The following is a 26,620-nucleotide window of genomic DNA, read 5'->3' as shown; positions in this document are numbered from 1 at the left end:
TATTCGAGCACAAAAATTTCTAGAACGAGTCAGAAAGATTCATACTGAAGTGAAGGCACAACTGCAACGTTCTCAACAATGATATGAAGCTCACCATGACAAGCATCATGTGCCCATGTAAATTCAAAGAAGGTGACCTAGTATGGTTACACCTTGGAAAGGAGCGGCTAACCAATGAAGGCAAGAAATTGAAGCCTATTCGTTATGGATCGTTCAAGATCATCAAACAAATTGGTGAATAATGCCTTTCAACTTGAATTACCACTATACATGCATATGTACTCGGTCATCAATGCCGAGAATCTTAAGCTTTTTGAGCCATCTCTACGTGATGATGATCCTGACGAAGACACTCACCTTCCATCAGTTGGTGACTTAAAGATTGAACAAGAAGACCATTTGCCAGAGGATTGTATCTTAGAGCAGAAGGTTCGTGAAACCTGTCATGGAAAATATGAATATTTCCACATTGGCATACAAAGGTCAACTTCCTAGGAAGTTGAAGTGGTATATTCGAGACAAGGCAATAACAAAGTTTCCTCATCTCACACTACTACAAAAAAAGGCAAAAGACGACGGGAATTCACCGTCGTGTATTCGGTTTTCAAACCGTCATGAAATCGACCGACATCTATTTGGGTGTCAAACTACGACGGCTTTTCACCGTCGTTGTTTATCTGTAACGACGACGGTTTTTAAAGAAAATCGTCGTTGTTTAGAGGTAAAAATCGTTAATTATAGGAGAAAAGACGACTGTTTTTAATAAAACCGTCGTGTATTGTATGTAAAGAGGACGATTTTTTATGAAAACCGTCATGGATTGTTTATAAAGACGACGGTTGTTTTATAAAAAGGTCATCTTTACTTAACAATAGACGACCCTTTTTAAAAAAAATGTCATCTTTACATATAATAGACAACCATTTTAAAAAAAAAAACCATCATCTTTACATATAATAAACGACGGTTTTTATAAAAAGCGTCATCTTTACATATAATAGATGACGGTTTTTATAAAAAGCGTCATCTTTACATATAATAGACGACGGTTTGTATAAAAATCGTCATCTTTACATATAATAGACGATAGTTTTTTTATAAAAAGCGTCATCTTTACATATAATAGACGACGGTTTTTTTAAAAAGCGTCATCTTTACATATAATAGACGACGGTTTGTATAAAAATCATCATCTTTACATATAATAGACGACGGTTTTTTTATATAAAAAGCGTCATCTTTACATATAATAGACGACGGTTTTATAAAAAGCGTCGTTAATTATCTGTAAAGACCATGATTTATTATAAAATCTGTCGTCTAATAAGTTTCCAAACTACTACATTTTAGTTCTTTTTGATTTCCTATGATGCTATACAACGATTTTAACTTGAAAACCAACCATAATGCTTTATTAATGAATATATACGCTCAAAAATAGTTTCTTTCATAAAACTTGAAGATTCAATAGTTATTACATAGTTAACCAATCTTTATTCTACAACAAACATAATTCCTAACAAGACCTATGTACTCCTAATCCAAGCATTTCTCATCCAAACATACAAATGATGCACAACTGAAGTCTCCTCCATCATCCCTGTAAATAAATCAAAATGATAAAGAGAGAGAAAAAAAAAAGCTAAGATTAGAAACATAAAAAATTAGGTGGAAGAGAAATTTTACCATTGGTCCATATTTCCATAGAAAACTTGTAAAATGAGCATAAAAAAGACCATCGAGAACCTGCAAATTTTCAACAACAAAAACATACTACTCACATAGAATACCTGCAAAAGAAAAAGTTATAAATCTGCAAGCTTCCTCCTCATCTCCTGATAACCAAATCAGAAAATCTAAAAAGAAACCAGAAATATAAAAAAATATGTAAACAAACCAGACAAATCAAGAGAGACAAAATCTGAAATTAGGGAGACAAATAACATACCAGAAACGCAAAGAGACTAATCCAGAATTCACTAGCAAGATATAGAAGGGTATTAAGAGATTAGGTGACTTTCAAATCAAACCTTTCAACCAGCTTTGATTCTCAAATACAGAACATCCCTCTACATCTTATGGATCTGCGAAGACCTCAATCTCTCAACTCCTTCATTGATATTGATTTTTTGATGATTTTGTAGAGAGTTTCATGAGGGTGTTTTAGAGAGTGCAGGAGGGTTTCAAGGAGGGAGAGATAAGGTTTTCAGAGACAGGGGAAAATCTGAAAATTTGTCGAGCGCGAATTCACTTAAGTAGCCTTTTTTGGCATGTTTTAAAAGACGACGCTTGTTAATGAGAGATAAGGTTTTCAAAAACGGGTGAAATTTTAAAAATTTGTCGAGCGCGAATTCACTTAAGCGGCCATTTTTTAGCGTGTTTTAAAAGACGACGCTTTTTAAAAAAAAAATTGTCATCTTTACATATAATAGACGACCTTTTTTTATAAACAGCGTCATCTTTACATATAATAGACGACGGTTGTTTTATAAAAAACCATCATCTTTACATATAATAGACGACCCTTTTTATAAAAAGCGTCATCTTTACATATAATAGACGACACTTTTCATAAAAAAACCGTCGTCTTTACTTCATAATAGACGACCCTTTTTATATAGACGACCCTTTTTATAAAAAAGCGTCGTCTTTACATATCATAGACGACCCTTTTTATAAAAAAAACAGTCGTCTTTTCTTCATAATAGATGACCCTTTTCATGAAAAAACTGTCATCTTTACTTATAATAGACGGCAGTTCTTTAAAAAAAACCGTCATCTTTATGTATAATAGACGACAGTTCTTTCAAAACAACCATGTCTTTACCAAAAAAAGGACCCTTGATTTTTAAAAGACGACGCTTGTCATACCTGCTGTCGTTGTTTTTTGGTCAGATTTTAACTCTGAAGAAAACCTTTTTAATAAGACGACGCTTTTTTATTTGTGTGCGTCGTTGTAAAAAAAAATTCAACAGTACCTCAGTTTTTTAGTTGTTTAAGTCACTTATCCACGACGGTTTTTTGTTACCGTCGTCTTTTTAAAAACAACGACGGTTTTTTGTTCTACCGTCGTCTTTTTCTGGTCGTCTTTTTCACTTTTTGTAGTAGTGTCACAATTTAGCTTGACCAGGAGCTTAAGCATCTTAAATGGGGGAGCCATGATCCAGGAGGATCTTGGAAATGAAATATTTAAATAATCATATACTATTATATCATTATTTAATTATTTTAAAACCGTAAATAATTTGTGGTTTTAAACCAACTTTGTATGGCTTATGTACGTAGGTGTTTTAAAACCATTCAACTCTTAGGGCTCGTTTGGTACACCGTATTAGACTTTGGATAGGAGTAAATAGTCTATGTCAGGTGTTTGGTGTCAACTTGTATTATTTAATTACCCGACTATTTTATACGGGTTGGGCTTTTAATACTCTCCTTACCTGACTAACTAATACAACCCACACACCCCGGATTAGATAATACACGCTTAATTATACGGCTAGGGAATAAGAACACGCGTTCTACGAAAAAAGACAGACGCTCTTTTCATCTTCTTCTCCCTATGGTTCTCTGCTATCTTCTCCACATGTTATTTTCTTCACTATTCTCCAGGTATCCATCTCTCACTCTCTCTCTCTCTCTCTCTTTTTCATACTCTCTCCAATATGCTTCTTCTTTCTTCTTCTCTATTCTTTATATATTTCAATTTTTTATTAAATTTTTGTGGAAATTAGGTTATTAATTTTTCTTTTTTGACATTTTTTTAATCAAATGTTTTCTTTGTATGTGATATATTGATTCAACGTTGTATGAATATTTAGATTGTTGGTATTAAACAGAGTAGTGGTAGTTTTCATCCAAAAGCAAACAACTGTGCTAGTGTTGGTAGTTTAGTTGAATACATACATACCTGACGATTAGGTAGCAAAATTACAAAATTAAAATTGTATGAACTTGAATTCTAGGTACCTTTTTTTTTTTCTGGGCGACCATGGGCCCTTTATGATGTTTTCCTCTTGAACCATTTTCTTGATTGATAAATTTTCTCTCTTCCTTTTCTTTTTACAATTCCCAAGCTTGTGGCCTTGGCTCTTTTGATTGCATTGCTTCTGTTTTGCTGCTACTTTCTCCTTCTTCTTGTTGGACATGGAAACTTTGATGTCCAATACAGACATATGCAGATCAATATTCATAATACAATTCTAATAGTTAAACCACATATATTTATGTATATGCAATCGGGATGGTATTTTGTAGCCTTTTGTCATGTGTAGAATTCTACTTATTGTTGTATTATTCTAATTTCCAAAAAAAAAATATGAATCTTATGGTATCTTGTCATATTCTTAACAAAAAAAAATTCATATCATTTGAATCTCAATTTCCATTAAAATTATCAAAGATTTTTTATTTATTTTTTAAATAATTTGATATGATGTTATCCGGAACATCACCAAACACAGTATAACTTAGTCAGACTATTTATCCGGAACAACACCAAACGCCTTATAATATTATGGATAAATAGTCAGTACTCTCCGGAACAGATTAGTACTATCCGACAGATTAGTACTAGAAGCATTAATCCCTTTCATTCCATTCCTTATATATCAAAGTGCAGTTATCCAAGTACGCAAGTTGTGCAAATCATTTGGAGCAGAAGAAGAGCCCCATATGTTTGGGTCCACCCCAACCCCCGTCAGACTTTGGCCCGGTCAAAGTCCTTAGTTGTCCACCTGATTAAGACCGGTCCTCAACACAATCAATCTATCACGTAGAAACGATGTCCTTGGTATCTCCACCAGTCTAACCCTCAAGTTGAAGTCTACTTTCTTTTTGGGTATAGCACTGGTCAGAGGGCTTATGTTTTGCTTAAATAGAGACAACATATGAAAATTGTGTTTAGAGAAAATGACCGACATTGCATCAATCTAGCATCCACGTAACTTGTAAGTAACAGATAGGCCCACCAGATGCCATGTCCAAAAAAAGTAGCTAGCTTCACAGTTAGACAGACGAATGGGCAAATGGTGTACCAATTGATAACTTTTAAGGTTCTTTTTGTTAGTTTTTAAACGACATGGGTCAAACTGTTACAAATCTCAAACCACGAGAGTGAAAAATGTAATTGACTTTAAACTTTAATTACTTGGTGTGCTAATGTTATCTTCTTCTTTGTCACTGTAGGTTTAATTCGATTTCGATGGGAGGTTACTAAAGGTAAGCTAGCAAGCTCTCTCTCTCTCTGATTACAAATTTTTGAGTACACGATAAGAGATTTATAAATTCATCTTCATCTTCTGTATATATGTAAAGCGAAAATTAGAGAATGGTAAAACATTTAAAACATAAACATATTAGTAAATCCATATTTATAGACGATAACTACCTATTTTATTTTTTGTAATTCTAAAATAAATTAAAATTAAAAAGAAAACCAATGTGCCAAGGGGCTAGTTTGTGGCTAGAATAGAGGCATGTATCAAAACTTGATTTCAAATTGTAATGACTCCATATGCTAATGTTGTTTTTTTTTCCCCTTCCTTTTGTCACTGTAGTTTTCTTTTCTCGTGGAGACGTATACTTTGGTAAGGACTTTATCTTAATTCCCCCCCCCCCCCCCCCCCCCCCCCCCCCTCTATTTTTTTTGTCGTTGTTGTCAATTACACGACAATTATGGTGAGTGGAGAGAAATGAACTTGTGACGGATATGTCAACTCAAACTTAGTCCAAGTCTTCGTTTTTGCTTACATTTGTTGTTGTATTTCTTGCAGCTAGACATCCATGCTTTGCTTTCCAATCCATCCGTAAGATCTTGAAATTCATGCAATATAATCAGTTCTTCGATTTTGTTCCCTTTCAAAAAAAATTCAGTCAAGTCTTTGATTTGTTCGCACTTTTTCTATGTTTCTTGTAGGGCGTAGATGGGGGCCACTCATTTGCTTGGGTAAGGGATAGTGTAATCCCTTGAATGACATCAAAATCAAAGAATACATATATAGATTCCAAACAAAAGGAAGATAATGTCGCAAACAAGAAGAAAAAGCATTAGTTGATCTAAATGTTCTTTTCTCATTGTTCTTTTGGTGATACATCTCTTGTACAGGTTCATTTTTTGCAGCAAGACTCATTTTTGGGGTTCCATGTATGATTACGTTCGTGATCTATAAATGGCGAGCACAACATTTGTCCATGTATAGCGCCATAGAAGATTTTCTACAAAGTGATAGCAACTTCTTGCCAATAAGGTACTCTTACTTAGAAATTAAAAAGATGACTAGTAAATTTAAGGACAAGTTAGGTGAAGGCGGCTATGGCTCTATATTCAAAGGAAAGTTGCGCAATGGCCATTTTGTAGCAATTAAACTCTTGGGCAAGCCCAAAGGTAATGGGCAAGACTTCACAAGTGAGGTAGCTACCATTGGAAGGATTCACCATGTTAATGTGGTGCAACTTGTTGGTCATTGTGTTGAGGGATTAAATCGTGCTCTAGTATATGACTTCATGCCAAATAGCTCTCTTGATAAATATATTTATTCCAAAGAGGAAAGCATGCCCTTAAGTTGCAAGAAAATGTACAAGATTTCTGTCGGAGTGGCTCGAGGGATTGAATATCTGCATCAAGGTTGTGACATGCAAATTCTACATTTTGATATCAAGCCTCATAACATTCTTCTTGATAAGAACTTTAACCCAAAGATTTCTGACTTCGGGCTTGCAAAATTATATTCCGTAGATAATAGCATTGTCTCTTTGACAGCAGCAAGGGGAACATTGGGCTATATTGCTCCTGAGTTGTTCTACAAAAATATTGGAGGTGTTTCGTACAAAGCTGATGTCTATAGTTTCGGAATGTTGCTCATGGAAATGGCAAGCCGAAGGAAGAATTTCAGTTCAACGGTAGAGCGTTCAAGCCAAACTTACTTCCCGTTATGGGCGTACGACCAATATAACAAGGGAAATGACTTGGAGATGGCAGATTTTAATGAGGAGGAAAAGAAAATCATTAAAAGGATGGTTATAACTGCATTGTGGTGTATTCAAATGAAGCCAAGTGATCGGCCTTCCATGAACAAAGTCATAGAAATGCTCGGAGAAGATGTTGAATGCCTAAAAATGCCTATCAGACCTTTTATGTATCCACAGGAGATGCATGTAGGTGATGTTCAAGAAAATTTGAACTCAATAGGTTCAAACGGGGAGTTAACATGGACTTTGTCAGCTAGGTGATCATCAAATTGTTAGAAAATGCAATCATTTATTATTATTTTTTTAGGACCTTTCCTATTGAGAGGGGCGATAATATACTAAACTCACACACACACGCACACACACACTACACTGATGCTAGAACTCGAAACCAGGACCTTGCCTGGGGGAGCAGTTGTTCCAAACCACTACACTAGTGGGTCCTTTGCATGGAATCATTTATTGTTAAACTTTGGCTTCCTACAATTACGGGGAAAATATTAAACAAAATACATCTTTCTTCTTTTTTCTTTGAGGAAAAACTAACTCACTATAAAAGTTAATGATGCAGCGTGGCAATTGATTGGTTGAAACCTTAGCCTAAAACATGTAACTCTAGAATCCACAGGAAATTTGAGAGAACCTTAGGCTTATTTGATAAATTGGAAATAAAAACATAACTCTAACCATGGGTAAAGTATGTTTAAATACTCCTCGAAACCTTAGGAATAACAAAGGAATTAAAATAGGAAAATAACAAAGTTTCCAAAAACTGTAAAACTGAATTTTGGGCTAGTAAACGATCCTGGATGCTCGAAAAATCCCATACATCATGGCAAAGTGATGAGTTTTACTCGTGCGCCGTTCTCTTCGAATCAATGGGTCATGGGTCTAATTCTCAGCTTGGAGCCCAAATCTGTAGCTTACTTGATTTGCCTTTGCTTGGGCGTTGCTCCAGCTCCTCTTCAATTGCTTCCGTCATCTGTTCTACATCAATATTGATGCAGCGTGACAATTGATCGGCTAAAACCTTAGCCTAAAACATGTAACTTTGGAATCCACCAGGAAATATGAGAGAACCTCAGGTTAATTTGATAAACTGGAAGTAAAAACATAACCCTAATCACGGTTAAATTATGTTTAAATACCCCTAGAAACCCTAGGAATAACAAAGGAATTAAAATAGGAAAATAACTAAGTTTCCAAAAACTGTAAACACTTTAAAACTGAATTTTGGGCTAGTAAATGATCTCGGATGCCCAAAAAAGCCCATACATCATGGCTAAGTAATAAGTTTTACTCGTGACGCCATTCTCTTCGAAATGACAGGTCATGGGCCCAATTCTGAGCTTGGAGCCCAAATCTGCAGCTTACTCCATTTGCCTTTGCATGCGCGTCGCTCTAACTCCTCTTCAATTGATTTCTCCATCTATTCTACATTAGTACCTTCCACTTCCAAAGAACTCGACCCCAAGTTATCATCAGGAAAAATTGACTCATCATCATGGAACTCATGTAGATCTGCAACATTGAAAGTGCTCAATATGCCCATATAAGAAGAAAGGTCCACGACATAGGCATTTTCGTTTATTTTTTTCAGAACTTTGTAGGGACCATACTTTTGAGGTTTCAGTCTGCTATAGGTACCAATTGGGAAACATTCTCTCCTCAAGTAAACCATCACAGAGTCTCCTTCCTTAAACAACTTCACATTGCGGGGCTTGTCAGCGGCGACCTTAAATTTAGGATTGGTCCTCTCTAGCTTGTCCTTCACTTCTTCCCTCATAGTCTGAACCTGTTCTGCCATATTTTCAGCAGCTACACTAGTCTTCTGGGCTCTTGGAAGCTTGACCAGGTCAACCACATGCCTCGACACCGAAGTGTAAAAAATGGCAAAGGGTAATTTTCATGTGGAAGAATGAATATCACTATTGTAAGTGAACTCCACTTGTGGCAATGCAACATCCCATTACTTCGGCCTGTCTCCGTAAATGCTCCTAACCATGTTTTCGAGGGTTCTGTTGGTAACCTCAGTCTGACCATCTGTCTGCGGATGAGTAGTGCTACTACGAGTCAAGTCCGTACTAAACATCCTCTGCAAGGTTATCCAAAAGTGGCTAAGGAATTTGGTGTCACAGTTTGATATAATAGATTTAGGAACACCATGCAACCACACAATCTCCTTGAAAACCATTTTGGCTATGTTGGCAGTGTTTCCAGTCTTCTTGCAAGCAACAAAATGCTCCATCTTGGAAAACCTGTCAATCACAACAAAAACAGAATCGACTCCTCACTGCGTATGAAGGAGTCCCATAACAAAATCCATGGACAAGTCTTACCAAATATCATCAGGAACAGGGAGAGGCATATAAAGACTAGTATTTTGGGCCTGGCCTTTAGATACCTGACAATTGTAGCACTTACGCACAATGGTGCTGACATCTCACTTCAAGTGTGGCAAAAAATAACGCTCCTCCATATTGGCAATGGTTTTATCGCGGCCCAGATGGCCACTTAGTCCACCCCCATGCAAATCCCGAATCAATGTCTCCGTTAAAGAAGAAATAGGAATGCACAATCAGTTGCCCTTAAATAAATTGTGACACACTGACCCAAATTTTTATTTACATAAAAAAAAATGTTTAATTTAATTAATTACAAAATTACAATTTTGCGTTGGGGATAGGGTCATTTTGGTCACTTTTTAATCCGGTAGGATTTTGGGGAATTGAATGGTAACATTGCGTAGAGCACATCAATACGAGTCTGTAGACATGTATTGAGCTCAAATCTGAGTTGTAATGGAGAAGTTACAATCAACAGAAATGGAGTGGCATAACCATAAATAGCTCAAAGTTGGATTTTTAAAAACCTAATTCCTCTCTCTCTCTCTCTCTCTCTCTCTCTCTCAATAACTCTCTCTCTCTCGCGACAAAAACCCCCCCACATCCCACATCCCACATCCGGCCACCCCAAGTGTTGGGGATGGTACCAAAATAACCAGCGCCACGTCCTCTTCCCACCTCACCTCTCCCCCACCACAACCAGCAACCCAGGTCTCCGGAAAAAGCAGAAAAAGGGCTGGTTTTCATTCGAAACTTCCGACGTCGTTTCAGACGATTTCAGCTACCAAATTTGTCGATCCAGGTATATTTTCTCATCCTTTCAATGTGATCTAGCTGATGGTTGGGTTGGTTATGATTGATTTTGAAGTTTTGAAACTTGTTTTACAAGTCAAAGTTTCAGCCGGTTTTCGGCTCGAATTTCCGGCAAGTTCTGCCACTTTTTGGCTGTGGCCCAAGAACAAAAATTGCTCCACTAGTTGTCCTGATCACTTAGGTATAGGTATTGTTGGGTGTTTCAAGAATTTTCCGATTGCTGGAATTTTCTCTAGACACTCACTCATTGCGGGCGCTTGTGGCGGTGCGTGGGCCATGTGTGGGTGACCCATTTGGTTCTAAAATATTCTCCATGTCGTCCCGAGCACGAAGGTATGCTCGGATTTGAATTTTGGTTATCATTTGACAGTCGATCGGATTTACCTAAAATTAGGCGTTATTCGGGTTTGATATGTTCAGACAGTTGGATCGATTCTATTTTCAAATATGTTGATATAAGCACCTTTAGGATCGTGTAGGAATTCGAGGATCGAAAATCGGAGTCGTTTGCTTCAATTCAATGACTTAAAGTTTACATAAAACGGTGATTGTCCGATCGTGCGATCACAAGCGATCCGACCGGTCGATCTGGACCAAACTTGCAGGACGTGGTTAGTAAGCCTTGTTGAACCCATAGGAACTTTTAGATTGGAAATCAGAGGACATGGGCCCCGCAGGCCCGGTTGACCAAATTTGGGAAGTTTGACCACTCGGTTGACCGAGCATCTTCCGAGGTTATTCCACCTTTCGAAACGCGTAATTGGACCTTAGGAACTCCTCGATCGTCATGCACACACTTGAATCTCGGAAAAACTAGGAATTTAAATTAAAGTTCTCGTTCGAATTATTTTATTTTAATCTAGCCCTCGTATTCTTAAATAGGTACTTAGGCCCAGCGTATGCAACATGCGGGATCCTCTCAGGGTCAAGCAGCGTGAGATTATCTGTGAGTGGACTTTGTTTTTAAATAATATTCATTATTTTCAAGGATGGAAAAATATGCATAATGAGTTCTTTGATTCTTGAGTTATTGTATATATTTAGATATTGAAATATAATATTGTTATGAAAGTATTGGAATTATATGCGAATATTTGCGGATTGTGATTATCTTGAATGGATATAAGCTATTTTTGAAAATTATTATCTATACTTAGATATGTGTTAAGTACATGGGGTTGTTGGTAATGAGATTATGGAATGAGAATGGGTTGTGGTTTATGTCAGTTTTGATTGCTATTAGCACTACCCTATGTACCTCCACGATTTTGGAACACTTGGATTGGATACTTTTATGGAATACGTGGATATGTCGGAACCGGGGCACCCTTGATGAGGTGTCTTGTAGACCTTTAGCGGAGTTAGTCTACGCGCGTAGGACTTTGCACAGGCGCACGAGTATTGAGGAATCTGTTGTGCTTGCTGGTGAGCCCAATCACCCAGTTGGATGGCTCGTTCCTTAGCCACATAGTTAATTGCAGATTCTTCCATGTGATCTAGTCAAACAATCCCCCGATTAGATTGTTTCCCCAGTACAAGTTTGGTAGTGGTCATACCTATATTTATTTAAATATTATATATAAATACATATACCTTCATTCCTGTTTATCGGTGAGGATACTTCCTCGCTCGCGGTGTCAATGGGCACGCGTTTGGATGAGAGTGGTTTAAGAAAAAAGGGAAGAGGGTTGAGTGATTTTGAGTATTAGTAAACTATTACGGGATACTGATTTCAACTTAGTTTTAATTGATTATATACGAGTATATCGAGTTTCAATTGCATGCTTTCTGCATTGTTTTCCACACGGTGAGGTTATTATATGTTGTTTTCAAATATAACAAAACTTTATTTTTGTCCACTCAATATTTTCTGTTTTGCGTCCCCCAGACAGTAGTTGACCTGAGGTGGGTGTTGCATTCCTAAAAGGACACAAATTAATGTGCAAACAACCAATTAAAAATACCCGCAAGTGCACGAATCTATTGAAGTATAGATTATGTAAGTACGGGGTCGATCCCACGAAGAACTTGTCGGCTCCCTATAAGTTCTAATTTGAGTACGTAAAGAACACTTAATTGACACACCACAAATACGCAAATGCAAAATGGAAACTAAAAATAAGTAAAGAAGTGCAAAAGAAATGAAACAACACAAGAAAACTAAAGAAAAACACAAACAGCATTTTCTATCGCCATTTTATCACATGTTTATCACCTGTGAACAGTTCCGTGAACAGTGACATGAACAGTGCCGTGAACAGTGACGACCGGTCGTTTTTGGGCAGATTCGTTTATCTGTTTTTCAGTTTCGACCTCTGTCCAGTGTTTTGCCTATAACTTTCCAACCGTATGTCAAAAATTCACGTTCTTTATACGGTTGGATTCAGAACAGAAAATGCAAGAACACAGCGCGGACCAAAACTCCAAAAAAATTACGAAAACAAATAAAATTCAGTAACAAAGACACACCACGTGTCGAACTCACAACTCACACACACATTGGGGGGGGGGGGGGTTTGATTTGTTTCAAGTGACCTATTTCTTTTGCATGAAAGTAAATGGACTTTGAATTTAAATGAGAAAGGCAGAGATGAATTATCAAATTGTGAAATTAAAATGTAACAAACACTAGGGTTTCGGAATTCACCCTAAACAATTCTACCAATGTTCATGGATACTCAAGTGATGAACTCTAAACGTGTTGATGAAAATGTTCGCAATCAAGACCATGGGTCGTGGCTCAAGACGCAATGATTCTCTTTAATATACGTAAAGTGCATGGTTCGTGCTACAATACTTGTGCTCTCTTCATAACCGAACCTAGGTATGGTTCGTACTTCGATTCGATTACAAGGAAAACCCATTAAGTTCAAAGAGAATATGAACATCACAAGAATCCTAATAGCATGGTGTTTACATTAGGTATTCAAGAAACCAATTCACATGGATGGTTCTTACTCCATCCATCTATTGCTTAGGAAAACAAGAAGATACACATAATCCCAACAATCTCAAGAGGCATGCTTTCAAAGATGGCCAACCAAGGAAAAACACACATCAAGGATAGATTAATTTGGTGAATTGGAATTCATCAACAATATTTAGAAATTCATACACTCAAGCATCAAAACAATAAGGTAATCATGTTTAGGGCTTCAACCTAAGCCCTAGCTATGGAGTTTAGTTGCTCATACTTATTCCAAATACAAACTCAAAATAAAATTAGAAAGAGTTTACAGATTTTCCAAAAATGATGAAAGCTTCAAGATCATCAATGGTGGAAGTCTTCTTCTCCACTTTTCTTGGCTGCACCTTGGCTTTCTCTTAGCTCCAACTCTCCAAAATCTGCTCTCAATGTGTAGACTGATGGAATAGCCTCTCTCTCCCGTTGCAAAACTCCCCCAAATCAGATTGCCCTTTGACTTCTCCTCCCTCTCTCCTCCTTTCCAGTTTTAACTTTTAATATAAAACTACCACCTTTGATAAAACCTTAGCCCATTGTCCCCTTGCCATCATGAAGCTTTGTCCTCACAAAGATGCCAATTGCTTCAGAAATTATCTCAAAGCTAAGGTAACTTCTTGTTACCAAGAGTTATGGTAACAAGAAAATCAAAATAACACAAAGGAGGTAAAAGCTGGCCAAGTTCGGATTTCCAGACCTGTGGTAACATGCTGGATTGGTTGGATAGGCAATACTTGTCCAATGGAGCTCAAATTTGGATATGTTGTAGTTAACATCCATTGGAACAAGTCTCATGAAGATCTTCACCTCATCCGAGCACCGGAGCATGCTGATCCGAGGCCAAGAAGTTGACCTACGAAAATGAACAAAAACAGAATTTATCACTAATAATGCACTTTTAGCTCATTTTCATTATAACCAAGGTAAAACCTATTAAAACACAAAAAAGAAGTAAAAAGCTATAAAATGTCAAGAACTAACTCAAAATAAGAGGTGAATAACATGAAAAATCATGTGTAAAAATGAACCGAACAGTGGGCAGTAGAGCCAAGCCCTGAACTTCCACGCCACGATCTTATGTAGGACAAACTGTTGTTCGTTTCTTTTCTGTTGAACTTTATTTCCGCTTGTAAACTGAATTTCATTAGATATGCTCTGTTATTGCCCATGTTAGGGTTGAATGTAAGGTCGAAGGCCTATCATGTAAATTGTGTGCTATTACATTGTGCTTGTTGCTGTTGGGATGATTTTAATTGTGTTTTGACAGGTTGAAAAATTTGGGAAAGCTTGTTTTTCAGCGGAGACTCTGCCGAAATTTCAATAGAAAGTCTCATCCCCCTTTTCCTTCGATTTGGAAATGAGACTATATGGTTAGTAAGTGGGCTCGGCATCAGTTTGGTGTTGGATAATCTACAGGATTCGTCGCGAATTCAGAGGAATTCAGGGCGGGTCCTATCATAAATACCCATCATTAACATGATAATCCGTCATCGGCTCATTGCGCACAAGCTTAGCCTAAATTTCCTGAAAATCCTCATCAGTCTCATACAATTCCTTTAGAAATTCGAAACCCACAACTTCTTGAACCAAAGTAACAATCAAAGTTCCTCGATGATTCAGTGCATTTGCTACACGGTTAAGAACTCCAAATTTATGTTTAATAACCAATGGAAATTTCTGCAGAAAAGTAGCCCACCTGACATGCATCTTGTTCAGACTCTTCTGGCTGTTGATAAATTTCAGGACTTGGTAGTCAGTGTAAAGCACAAACTCCCGCTGCACCAGATAATGTTCCCACTGTTTCAAGGCTCGAACCATCTCATAAAACTCCTGGTCATAAGTGCTCCATTTTTTTTGTGCTTTACTGAGTTTTTCTCAGAAAAATGTAACCGCTCTCTTCTATTGAGGTAAAACAGCTCCTACACCCACTTCACTCGCATCAAATTCGACCCCGAATATCTTCTCAAAGTTAGGAAGGGCTAGAACCGGTGATGTGCTCAACTTTTCTTTAATAAGGGCAAAGCTTTGGTCTTGCTCTTCACCCCAATTAAATTTTCCATGCTTCAGGCACTCAGTAATTGGTGCGGGATGGGTTCTGAAGTGGCGAACAAAGCGCCTGTAAAAGGTTCGAAGGTCATGGAAACTCCTTACATCACTAGCTGTTTTCAGGGTAGGCCACTCCTGAATGGCTCGCATCTTATCTTCATCCACGTGGATACCATATGCACTAACAACATAACCCAGAAAAAGTAACTTGTGTGTGACAAAAGTACACTTTTTTAGGTTAATAAACAGCTTGTTCTCTGGCAGAACCTTCAAAACTTCCTTCAAATGTATCATCTTTGAGCAAGATAAGATGTGGGTTTGCTACACCACACCGTGAAATTCTTTCACATATTTGGTGAGAGAGAGAGAGAGAGAGGTGGTGGATTGGGTTTTCATTTGGCTGCTCGGGAGAATATTATTTATTATTTTAATTATTTTAAGATGAGTTAACAGTTTTAGACTCTGTTATGTGGGACAGGGAGGGGACACCAATTTGGGACAGTGAATCCACTCCCCCTAACCAAACATGTGAAATGGAGATAATTGCATTTCCTATTCCTAGTCCTCATTTCTCAGAGTTCCCAAACATGGGAATTAATATCCTCTATTCCCATCTTGTGGGATTAGATATGGAAATTCATTCCCAAGAAATTTAATCCTTGAACCAGGACCCACACGAGCACACCATTGCTCCTAAAAAGCCCTTTTTAAAATTAATTTTTGCCGAAAAACAGTTCACAATAAGCCGTGACTTGTTCCCAAGCTTAAAACCCTACCAAAATCCGAGTTTGCTTGCATTCGACACAAAAGGAAGAAATGTCAGTTTCTGAGGAAAATGCCAATATCCGAGACCACCATCGCCGGTTGCTGGCGGCGAAATACGAGCTGAGACGAAATCTGTACAAGGCCCTCTGAAAGGACCCAAGCCTTCCCAGCGACCTGCGCGAGGAGAACCGCTTCAAGCTCTCCAAGCTGCCCCGAAACAGCTCCTTCACGCGCGTCAGGAACCGCTGCATCTTCTCCGGCCGGGCACGCGCCGTCTACAAGACCTTCCGTATGTCCCGTATCGTCTTTCGTACTCTGGCCTCTAAAGGCATGCTCAATGGCATTAAGAAAGCGTCTTGGTAGCCACCGAACCGGTGCGTTTCTAAGTTCTTCGTCTCCATTGCTTTTATCTTTGTTTGTTTGCAATTTTTGTGTCTCCGGAATTGGGTTTTTTAAGAAATTGAAATGGTGTTTATTCGGAGCTTCATTTCCGTTAAATTTCATGTTTGTTTTGTTGCTATTTTTTCGATTTATTTATCTGCCATTTTTTGGTTTCCTTAAATGCCTTTCATATGAAATCGAGACGCAAGTGCTGAGGACATGACGAAAGTGTTTAATTGGGAAATGAAAATCTTCGTAGCTACTAAAATGCTAAGTTTTAGAGTAGATGAAGTTGTGTTGTTAGAGCTGGAGAGTTTCAATGTGTAACAGGAGTTTGGGTTTCTTGGCTGGTATGACAGTGATGCATCTATATTGAAATTTAGTTTTCTTTGCGAAAATGTGTCTTTAAGTTGATATTTTTACATGAATTGGCTGCCCAATTTTATGTGGTTTTGCTCAAATAAAGGTTAAATGCCTTTGCCTGTGAAGTCTAATTCTTGTAAGAGGAAATTGCCAATCACGGTGTCAGTTATCCTGGATTCTAAGGATTTGGACACTTACTCTGTTGGAAAAACGTTGAAAGGTTGTTGACCCAAGCTCAGAAATCGGTCATCTTGGATTTCAATAATCACCATTTCTAGAAACGTTTTGTAGTATCTGAGAAGGAATGAATCGGAACGGAGAATGAACTGATGGTCAATTAACTTTTCAACAACTAAGGAAGAAATTGGATGTGATAGATACAATTTTGCAGATGGAACTTTTGAAACAAGGAAAGGCCCTTCTAGTTCGAAGGGCACTATAATTGGCAGTTCTTATGACATTCTCCAAGAGTAGAAAGGTAAGGAAGAGCAGGGTTTTTAGTACAAGGACACTGACTCATAGTTCAGTGCAAGGTCCAGTGTTGACAGGGAAGAATAGCAAACTGGTTGCAAAAAGAAATACGAGGTTGTAGGCCTTGACGACAGCAGGGACGGTAACCCAGTCTTTTCTAGATAAATTTGTTTGGATTATTAGGGATCTGACTGACCCACAAAACAAACTAAGGTTTGTATTTGGTGTTAAATTCAAGTGATATGCCTTGTGCTCAGAGGAAACAAAGTTTGGAAGAGTTAGTTTGTCAATTCAATGGCACGAGGGTGGATATTTGCAAAATGAAGTCCTGGTTTACTAGCAAGAAATCGGTTTTCTTGAATCCTTGTAGGGTTGAGACCACTCAGATCAGAGTGCATTTGGCAATAAAGGAGTTCTTGTACCTACCCCTTATTTTGTTACTTTTTTTCTCTGCCGCCAACAATTGCTTACAAAGATGTCTCTGGAATCAGATATAATGGCTTATAATGCTAGATGTGCCTGAGACTTACTTCTATCGTAGATTTTTTTTTTTTTTCAAAGTACAAATCATTTGTTCTTCGGTTGCTCTTCCACAGGTAAAGTTGAAGTTAGAAAATTTTCATTTCTGTAAATTAGGCAGGCAGCAAAGAGATTGAGTCCTAAGTAGTGACTTCACCTTCTCTGTGGGTTGCATCAGTCGCTCATGTTTATCATGTGGAAAGAGAGGCATGCATGGATGCATCTGAGTCTGACTATGTACCAAGATGGGCACGCTGTTGTTCAAGAAATAGTGGTAGTTATCAAGTATAAGGTTAGCAATATTGATAAAGTTAGAAGTACAAGCTTATAACGGGCTTCTAATCCCATGGGGTATTATTTTTGTCTTTTTCCTGTTTTTGTTTGTCCTGTTTGATCTGAATTACAGTTCAGTCAGTCAGTCTACTTTGATCTATTATTTTGCTGCTTTAGCAATTTGGTTTATGTATCTGATCTACTCTCGGCTCTTTTGTTAAATAATTTATCAGTTATCCAGACTAAAAGGATCTTGCTGTAAATAAGTTTTTCACAGTTCACTGTTGGAATTAAAACCATACCTTGTTTTTTCGTTAGTGCTAGTTTGTGCTTTATGTAAGAGTTGATGATTTTACTTACCATGTAGGTTTTCCTACGAGCTTAGTTTTTTTCTTCTTTTTTTCTTTTTTTTTTTGCAGGTGGCTGATGATACTACAAAAGTTAGTATAAGTTGTTCAATTACAATGCTATACCTTGGTTAATTACAAACCGGTCATTCTCTCCTACTTTGGTTATTGGAGAAAAAGTGTACACTTATTGGTGTTGAATAAAAGGTTTTAGCTAACAATTTTTGTATGACTGGATGATATATAATATTGTACTAGTTGTTTTCTGCGTTTTAGTATGGAAAACTAGAGTTGCCCGAACGATTCGTGTGTAAAGTAACCATGCTGGGCTGTTACGAGGTGCCTTGGGCCAAATGAGCAAACTATTTAAGGTATAATCTGAAGATAAAGTGTGCTCATCCTATGAATTTATCATTTATGCTATGAGAAGTTTTTTGTTTACAAAAACATCTAGGATTTTTTTTTTATCAAGGAGACATTATGGCTAATGGTAGACCTACCATGGTTCGGTATATTGAACTCGGCCTCTGTGATCTGATCATTTCCCGCCATCGATTCTCTATCTTTGCGTGCACTGTTTCGAGTTACCTAGTAGACTGAATCGGGAATGTTTGGCATAGGGGAGAGAATGAATGAGCATAGGATTAACTATTCCCCATAATAATTCTCGGTTTTTCAGGTATTGGATTACAAAATTTAATGTCGAATCAACAGATTCTTTGATTCCTTATGTGCTAGTAAACTTAGGGGAAGTCGGGAATTGAGATTATTTAGATACTCATATATTTATAAATGTAGATAAAGTCAACAATTCAAATAATTCAAATACCTATTCCATGTAAATAAACATGCCATCAAATTGTTTCATTTTGAAAATTTCACTCGTCTACATGATGACTGACGGGTTGCCTAGCTGGAGCTTATATGTGGATCTTTAGGCTCTCCTCCTCCCAACATTTTCTGGGATGGTAGTTGAGAGGATTAGAAGAGTTTATTAAGCCTATGCTTGTTTTATCTCCCCATTCTTCCAAACAAACAACATATGTTTAGCTCGCATTATACCCAACAAGAAAAGAAATAAAATAAAATCACTTCATCTTTACCGTCTAAACTCGGATATTAAAACTTATGAGAATGATCTTTATTGATTCGATTAGTTGTATGTTGTTGTCATAACTTGCAAAGACATATACGAAATCCATTGTTTAGAGACAAATGTAGCTGGTTATAATTGAATAGGTTTACTAAAATGAATTTGCTTGAAATGAACAATAATATTATTCACTAGCAACAAATGTAGTGGCAATTGCTCCCTCATGCAAAGTCCTAGGTTCGAGTCCTACCATCAATGTAGTGTGTGTGAGTTTAGTATATTACCGCTCTTCTCAATAAAAAAAGGTCCTAACAAATGAATAATTAAGATAGATAATTAAGGATCCCATTTCATCACACAAAGTAATTCAATGCGCTTCACTATTTTATTGAAATCATAAAACAACACACACTTAATTAAACAGTGCATGTTGTTGTACAAAAACATTGTCTAGGACAACAAAGTTTTAACCAAGCGTATAAAACGTTGGACAATAGTAATGTCGTACAATTAGTAAAGTTGAATTATAAGCAGTTATTAGTTGGAAATGTATTGTAACTTAAGTAAGTTGAAGAAACTCTCGTCTTTAAAATCAAGAGGAATTAAAGTGTTTATGTATTTATGAGATATTAAGGCGTTTTCATATTCCAAATAACTCGGATCATAGCAAACTCTTATAAATAAAGAAACTCTTAAACTCAACTCCATCAAAGAATTCTTCGCCTTTCCGAAAAAAAACAAAAACTAGCTCGATCGTACCAAAAAGCACTATGGCCGCACTAAATATGTACCCAATGTTGGTCATTTTGCTTTTGGCGAGCCCATCAATAATGATTTTCACAACTTTTGCAATTCCAACTTTCGAGACATCTAATTCGAAAATCTGGGATGAATGTAAAAAACATATCTCCATTAACTGCACTCGGGAAGTTGGTGGAAGTATTTTCAAAGGTGGCACCGTAACAGATGGTTGTTGCCATAAGCTTGTGTCTGTAGGCAAAAATTGCCATGCTTTATTCTTCAACTCTGCTCTTGCGTCTATACCCAATGTTGATAAATCTAAAGCTTTGGCAAAGAGTACACAAGTTTGGAATCGATGTGTTGGAATTGCACTCTCCCCCGCATCTTCTATCACAATTCCAAACACAAAGGCTTCAAAATCGAAAAAAGTGGATGAATGTAAAAAACATATCTCCACTAAGTGCGCTCGGGAGGTTGGTGCAATTATTTTCGAAAGTGGGAGTGTAACATATGGTTGTTGCTATGAGCTTGTGTCTGCAGGCAAAAGTTGCCATGATCTATTCTTTAACTCTGTTCTTGCCTCCAAACACATTGTCAACAAATCTAGAGCTTTAGTAAAGAGTACACAAGTTTGGGACCAATGTATTGAAATTACAATTTCTCCCACGCCTTCTATCGCAATTCCAACCCCAAAGGCATTAAATTCAGAGACCTTGGTTGAATGCAAACATATCTCCATTAATTGCGCTTGGGAAGTTGGCGGAAGTATTTTTGATGGTGGGATGATAACAGGTGATTGTTGCAATGATCTTTTGTTTGAAGGAAAAAACATGCCGTGATATATTCTTCAATGCGACTCTTTTGTTAAAACTCGATGTCGAGAATCCTAGAGCTTTAGCAAAGAGTACACAAGTTTGAAACTGATGTATTGAAATTACAACTTCTCCTACATTTTCAATTTTAGAACTGGAGAACTAAATTAATAAGAAATTATGTATGAGATATATGCTATGTTAAAGTATCATTTTTATTATGTTTATTACCCAAAAAAAAAATTGACTTCAACATGTTGTTTCGTTACGAACTCAATTTTGTTGTAATTAAGGTTCTTCAACAATTGAAAGACAAAATAGTACTATTTTCCACAGCAACCAATGACTCCATTCCGTTCTTTGTGAAGTTCAAAATATTACGAACCCTTTTTTCCGCAAAATAAGTTTACTCATGTATCTTTTTTTTATTGTATGGGATATACGTTTATGGTCGTCGTTTTGTTCGCATCATCAGCATTTCTTCGTCCTCATCTTACTTGTTTGCACATTGTACCTCAAAAACACTCAATCAGTCCAACCGACAACGAAAGAAGGCTTAAATATATTTGGAATATTTTATTCATGTACGCTAAATAAGCGTACTCATGTAATTAATTGTCACAATACTATCACAATTCGTTTTACCTAAAATTCTGAAGCTACTTTCTGCAAAGCTCCATGTAACCCAATCAGGCAGAAATCAAATATGTCAAGTGGGATTGACATGGTATGTACAGGAATTGTATTCTTTCTAATGCTTATTTACTGCAGTGCCCCCTGAAATGATGGTGAAATCTCACTTTACCCACTGAAAGTTAAAGTGACACTACTACAATTATGTTAAACTACGACACCCAAAAGACGACAGTTTTTGATGTTTTGAAAAACGACGTATGTTATAAAACCGTCATTGTAAAGTACCTAATACACCCATACATTGGGTTGATTTTAAAAAGACGACTGTACCTTATTAGAACTGTCGTGTTTTTAAGAGGCGCTAAACAAATATTCACTTAAGTTCACGGGCGCGGAGCTTTTGGGAAAACCCTCTCTCTCTCTCTCTCTCTCTCTCTCTCTCTCTCTCTCTCTCAACTCTCTCTTACGTTTAGGGTTTATGAAGCACCATCTCCGTCGCGCCGTCCAGGGCACAGAACTCGTCGAGATCACCATCTCTGTCACGCCGTTCAGGTCACGGAGGTCACCATCTCCCTCACGCTCTCCATGTCACCAAGCTCTTTGAGCTTGCATCTCCCTCGTGTTACTTCTGTTTCCAAATTCATGTCTTAGAGTTTTGTTGCGGGTTTCGTTGAACATCTTCAAGGTTAGTCTCCTCACCCCCCCCAACTCTCTCTCTCTCTCTCTCATTTTCTCTAATTCCCAATTCCATATAGAGAAAAAGGTATTCTAGAGTAAGGGTTTCGATTTATTTGGGCTGTGGAAATTTGTTGTGGTGAAGGATTTGAAAGGATTGGCGACGTAGTAGCCAGAGTTGGTCTGTACAGAGACGACATCGAATTAGTTGCTGCCCATGAGTTGGAAGGATTATGCAAAACTAATATTTTTGAAGGTCTCTGCGTTTGGTTTTTTGTAAGTTTTTAGTATTTCTTTATTGCTTCCAATCTAATATTTTTCACATACATTATCTTAGTTTCTCTCTTATTTATTTATCTATTATTTCTATATAGATGTTCATCCTACTCTGTTTTCCAGAAATTGGGGTTAAATTTGAATTATGGCTGCAATAGAAGAAAAAGACTAGGTCTAACTGTCAAATACGAGTGCCTTCAATATTATTCAGTTTCAGTTTCAACCTCCATACCATATTTGTATAACCAATCTATGGTTTAAAAGATTTGATTTCTCTGATATTTATTTCCTTGAAAAGTTGATTATATTTTGATATATTTATGAAAGGTTTGGGAATTTAATTTATCAAGTTAAGATGTTGATTGTCTCCAAACAAGAGGATAGAAATGGATGTCATGAAGTTGTAAGTTGTTGGTTACTGTATTCTCCAACCTTTGTAATCTGGGTCTTATGTTTCTTAAGACTAGATTCCTCCCTTTTGGTATACCAAAGTAGTCTTGTTGGTACAAGTACTTAAATAATGTTGCTGCCTTCCTCTCTTGTACAATATAAAGCTATGTTTAATATATTTTTCAATGTTTTTAAGGATGATGAGTGACTATAATGTGGAGACAATAAATGGAAAGTTTTTCATCTTTCTTTGTCTTTTGGTAGACATTAATTGAGTTTGCTCTTAGATGAATGCGTTTTGGAAACTAATGTTTCCTTTTTCTCCACTAGTCTTTTAGTGGCTGAGGCTCTAATGCCTATTAGCTTTCGTTTAGACATTGTTTAAAACACGTTTTGGTATAATATACTCTATGTGATGCGGTGGTTGCAGGTCTTTATGAAGGCGGGGTTTGGAAAATCCGAGTTGAGCTTCCCGTCCCGATGCATATCCATATAAATCTCCTTTTATTGGCTCCATGATCAAGATTTTCCACCCAAATGTGTTGATAAGCTGTGAGTATTCTGCAGTTTAAAAAGCAAATCACCTCTCATTACATCTGAGTAGAATTATCTTCTCTAGGATATTTTGAGTTCTAATTGTTACTAGTATCCGGCACATTGGGTCAAATAAAGGCACAAGTATTAAGTTTACTTAGAATGGTGTAACATACTGTTGATGATTATCAAATACTTTGAATAAGTTTGTGGAATTGATGACGTACTTTCTTTCCTATTTTTTTAGTAAGCAGCTGGAACTTGAGTAATTGGTTATTTGTTTGGGGAATGCTAGCAACCTTCTCTCTAACTTTCTCCATTTTTTGCTTGACATGTGTCATTCTCCTTACACTTAAAACAATGTTATTAATATATTATACAAGCTAACTTTTGCTTTCCAAGTTTACCCTTATTAAATGTATTCAATTTATCCACACAAAAATTCACAACTTTCTTACCATCTTATTAATTTTTTTTTCACGTCAATTATTATTATTTTTTTAAATGTCTACTTTTTAAAAAAAGAGGAAATTTCCCCTTCTCTTTTTTTTTTTTAAAAAAACACAAAGGGTTTAGATAGAAAAAAAAAAGTCTAAACTTGACGTGATAAAAAGGGGCATTTTCTCTTTTTGTAAAAAAAACAGACATTTTCTTTAAAATAATTGACGTTAAAAAAAATAATAATAAGATGGTAAGAAAGTTGTGAAATTTTTTTGGATAAATTGAATACATTTAATAAGGGCAAACTTGGAAAGCAAAAGTTAGCTTGTATAATATATTAATAACATTGTTTTAAGTGTAAGGAGAATGACACATGTCAAGCAAAAGATGGAGAAGGTCCAAAGGAGAAGGTTAGAGAGAAGGTTGCTAGCATTCCTCTATTTGTTTTTAATTTTCTATGACCTGACTGATTTGTCTTTCCCGAGTAATTGCAGATCTAGTTCTGTTCTGTCTACGTAGATGTAATTAACCAATCATGGAGTCCAATGTTCGGTAATTACAAGTGTGTACTGCATGCTTTAACGCTGTAGTGTTGGTTATAAATGTTTATAAATCATAATGTGGAATTGGAGATGAGACTAGTGCTTAATTGAGGTTTAATTTCTTATTTCTACCTACAAGTCATTGACTTGAGATCTCTCCTCCTTTTATTATCGAATTTCTATCTACTTTGCAAGATGAATACTTTACTGAAGCTACAATTGCTAAATATTTTGTAGAAAGAGAACATCATCACTCTCTAGTTCCCAACATTCGATTTGATGAATTCTCTTTAAACTTTAATTATATATATCAATCTCATTACTGAAAATTAATTGTATCAGTGGTACACTTGAGATCAAATGTTCAAAGGATAATCAAAATTCAGGGGCTCATTGGACCATCACATCTTTGGAGAAGGTTAGACAATTTGGTCATTTATAACTTGTTTTTATCTACATTGATAGCATAGTGATTAGAATGAAATATATTTGGATCAGATTTGTATTTGTGGAGTTTGATGTTAATTTTGCAAGTCTCGTAGGACCTGCTGTTGCTGATATTGTTACAAGGGAGGGGAATACAACTTGGAAAATGTGCAAGAAGGCAGAGCTAAGTCAACCCAAGAACAAATTGATGAATTTCAGATCACATTAGTAGAATTTGTTAGCTCCTTTATTTCTAATTATAGGTAGGAAGTATGAATGTAATAGAATAAAGATTGGTTGACTATGTAATAACTATTGAATCTTCAAGTTTTATGAAAGAAATAATTTTTAAGTGTATATATTCGTTAATAAAGCATTATAATTGGTTTTCTAGTTAAAAGTGTTGTATAGAATTATAAGAGACAAAAAACTATAATGTAACAGCTTGGAAACTTATTGAAAAATCGCCGTTTGTACATATAATCAATGACCTTTTTAACACTATGTCGTCTTCTTTATATACAATTAACGACTATTTTTAACAAAATACCGACTAGTACTTAGAAAATTAAGGATATCAACTTTTTTTTTCCCTCCAATTTCCCCCATATCGTCTAAATCCTCAACATTTCATCCAATTTTCAGTTAAATTATTTTTAAAAATTGAAGAAAAATAAGAAAATTGACCACAAACCCACCAAAAAAAAGAAGAAGAAGAAGAAGAAGAAGACACTAAACTAGCAACCCTATCGCCCCCCTCCCCTAGCTCTATCTCCTCTAGCACATCAACCCCATCACAACACAGCCAACTTCTTCAAGGTATGGCTCTCAATCTATCTTTGTCTATGTTACTGCTTTGCCACTGCCAAGTTAGTCCCCAAAGGTTGCACAAGACTCCTTTGTTTGCTTCCAATTGTGTGTCTCTTTCTCTATCCTCCTCTCTTTCTCTCCTCCATGATCTTGTGGGCGTTACATCGTTTTTCATTTCTTGGCTTGCCAACTTCAAGCTCTTCCTCTTGGCTTTTGGTAAAGGACCTTTGTCTTTTGACCCATCAATCTCTCTTGGTCGCTTTGTTGTTGTTGCTTGCCTTCCCATCAAGATCCAACAAAACAACCCACCCCAAAATTCATTAGGAAAACACAAAAACACCCAAAATGATTCAATCCCATCTTTACCACCAAATCAAAATAACCAATTCAAAGAAAACTCCTCTCCAACAAAATCACACTAAAATACCCAAAATGAAAATAGCCAACAACAACACAAAGAAAACCCACCTGCAAATCACCAAAATGGTCCCCAAAAACCACATATTGATGGCCAATTGAAACTAAACCAACATCCATCTCCACCAAAATCACATATTAATGACCAAAACAAAGAAAACCCAGTTACCCCAAAAGCCAAAACAGGGCCATAAAGTCCCTCTAAATTATGTAACAAAGGGTCTGCTTTTTGGAATTTTGTTGCGTGCCTATGATTACAGTGACCAAATCCATCCAAAGGCCCTATTGCTTCTCTATTCTTTGCACATATACTTGCTCCTCGTACTCATCCTAGCCGTCACTGCAACCCTGGCTCGAGCCCTCCTAGCCATCGAGCTGGAGCCACAATTCAACAAGCCCTATGACCCACTGTTTACTAGCCCACCCTCGACATCCCCTGATGCGTCATTAATCGCAACTAGGCACCACTGCCCGTAGTGCTCGCAACTAGTATACCTTTAATTTAATTTTTAATTTTTAATTTATTTTTAATGTACAAAATGACCATTTTTCCCTCATTTTTAACAGCAAATT

At 36.7% G+C, this 26,620-nt stretch overlaps 2 long non-coding RNA genes and 3 pseudogenes across 4 annotated transcripts; all 5 read left to right on the top strand.

The window, feature by feature from the left end:
* The first annotated feature begins 204 nt into the window (after nt 1-204).
* LOC110769315 (rust resistance kinase Lr10 pseudogene) lies at nt 205-7,268 on the top strand (annotated as a pseudogene). The gene is made up of 3 exons (XR_015833710.1): nt 205-412; nt 5,918-5,947; nt 6,107-7,268. The product of XR_015833710.1 is annotated as a rust resistance kinase Lr10 pseudogene (transcript).
* An 8,439-nt stretch (nt 7,269-15,707) lies between these two features.
* LOC148296721 (small ribosomal subunit protein uS14m pseudogene) lies at nt 15,708-19,001 on the top strand (annotated as a pseudogene). The gene is made up of 2 exons (XR_015833530.1): nt 15,708-16,274; nt 18,327-19,001. The product of XR_015833530.1 is annotated as a small ribosomal subunit protein uS14m pseudogene (transcript).
* A 2,972-nt stretch (nt 19,002-21,973) lies between these two features.
* Nucleotides 21,974-23,659, top strand: LOC148296720 (uncharacterized). Its single transcript, XR_015833609.1, has 3 exons — nt 21,974-22,221; nt 22,357-22,487; nt 23,308-23,659. It is a non-coding gene; the product is annotated as an uncharacterized LOC148296720 (long non-coding RNA).
* A 703-nt stretch (nt 23,660-24,362) lies between these two features.
* On the top strand, nt 24,363-25,177 carry LOC110769314 (uncharacterized). The gene is made up of 2 exons (XR_002528552.2): nt 24,363-24,812; nt 24,937-25,177. It is a non-coding gene; the product is annotated as an uncharacterized LOC110769314 (long non-coding RNA).
* Nucleotides 25,178-25,561: 384 nt separating this feature from the next.
* Nucleotides 25,562-26,553, top strand: LOC110769316 (acyl-CoA--sterol O-acyltransferase 1-like; annotated as a pseudogene).
* Nucleotides 26,554-26,620: the final 67 nt, after the last annotated feature.

The sequence above is a fragment of the Prunus avium genome, chromosome 2 (genome assembly GCF_965620075.1).
Source record: "Prunus avium chromosome 2, drPruAviu1.hap1.1, whole genome shotgun sequence".
NCBI classification, from domain to species: domain Eukaryota; kingdom Viridiplantae; phylum Streptophyta; class Magnoliopsida; order Rosales; family Rosaceae; genus Prunus; species Prunus avium.
The sequence above is the reverse complement of the archived record's forward strand: the minus strand, read 5'-3'. Positions and strand labels throughout refer to the sequence as shown.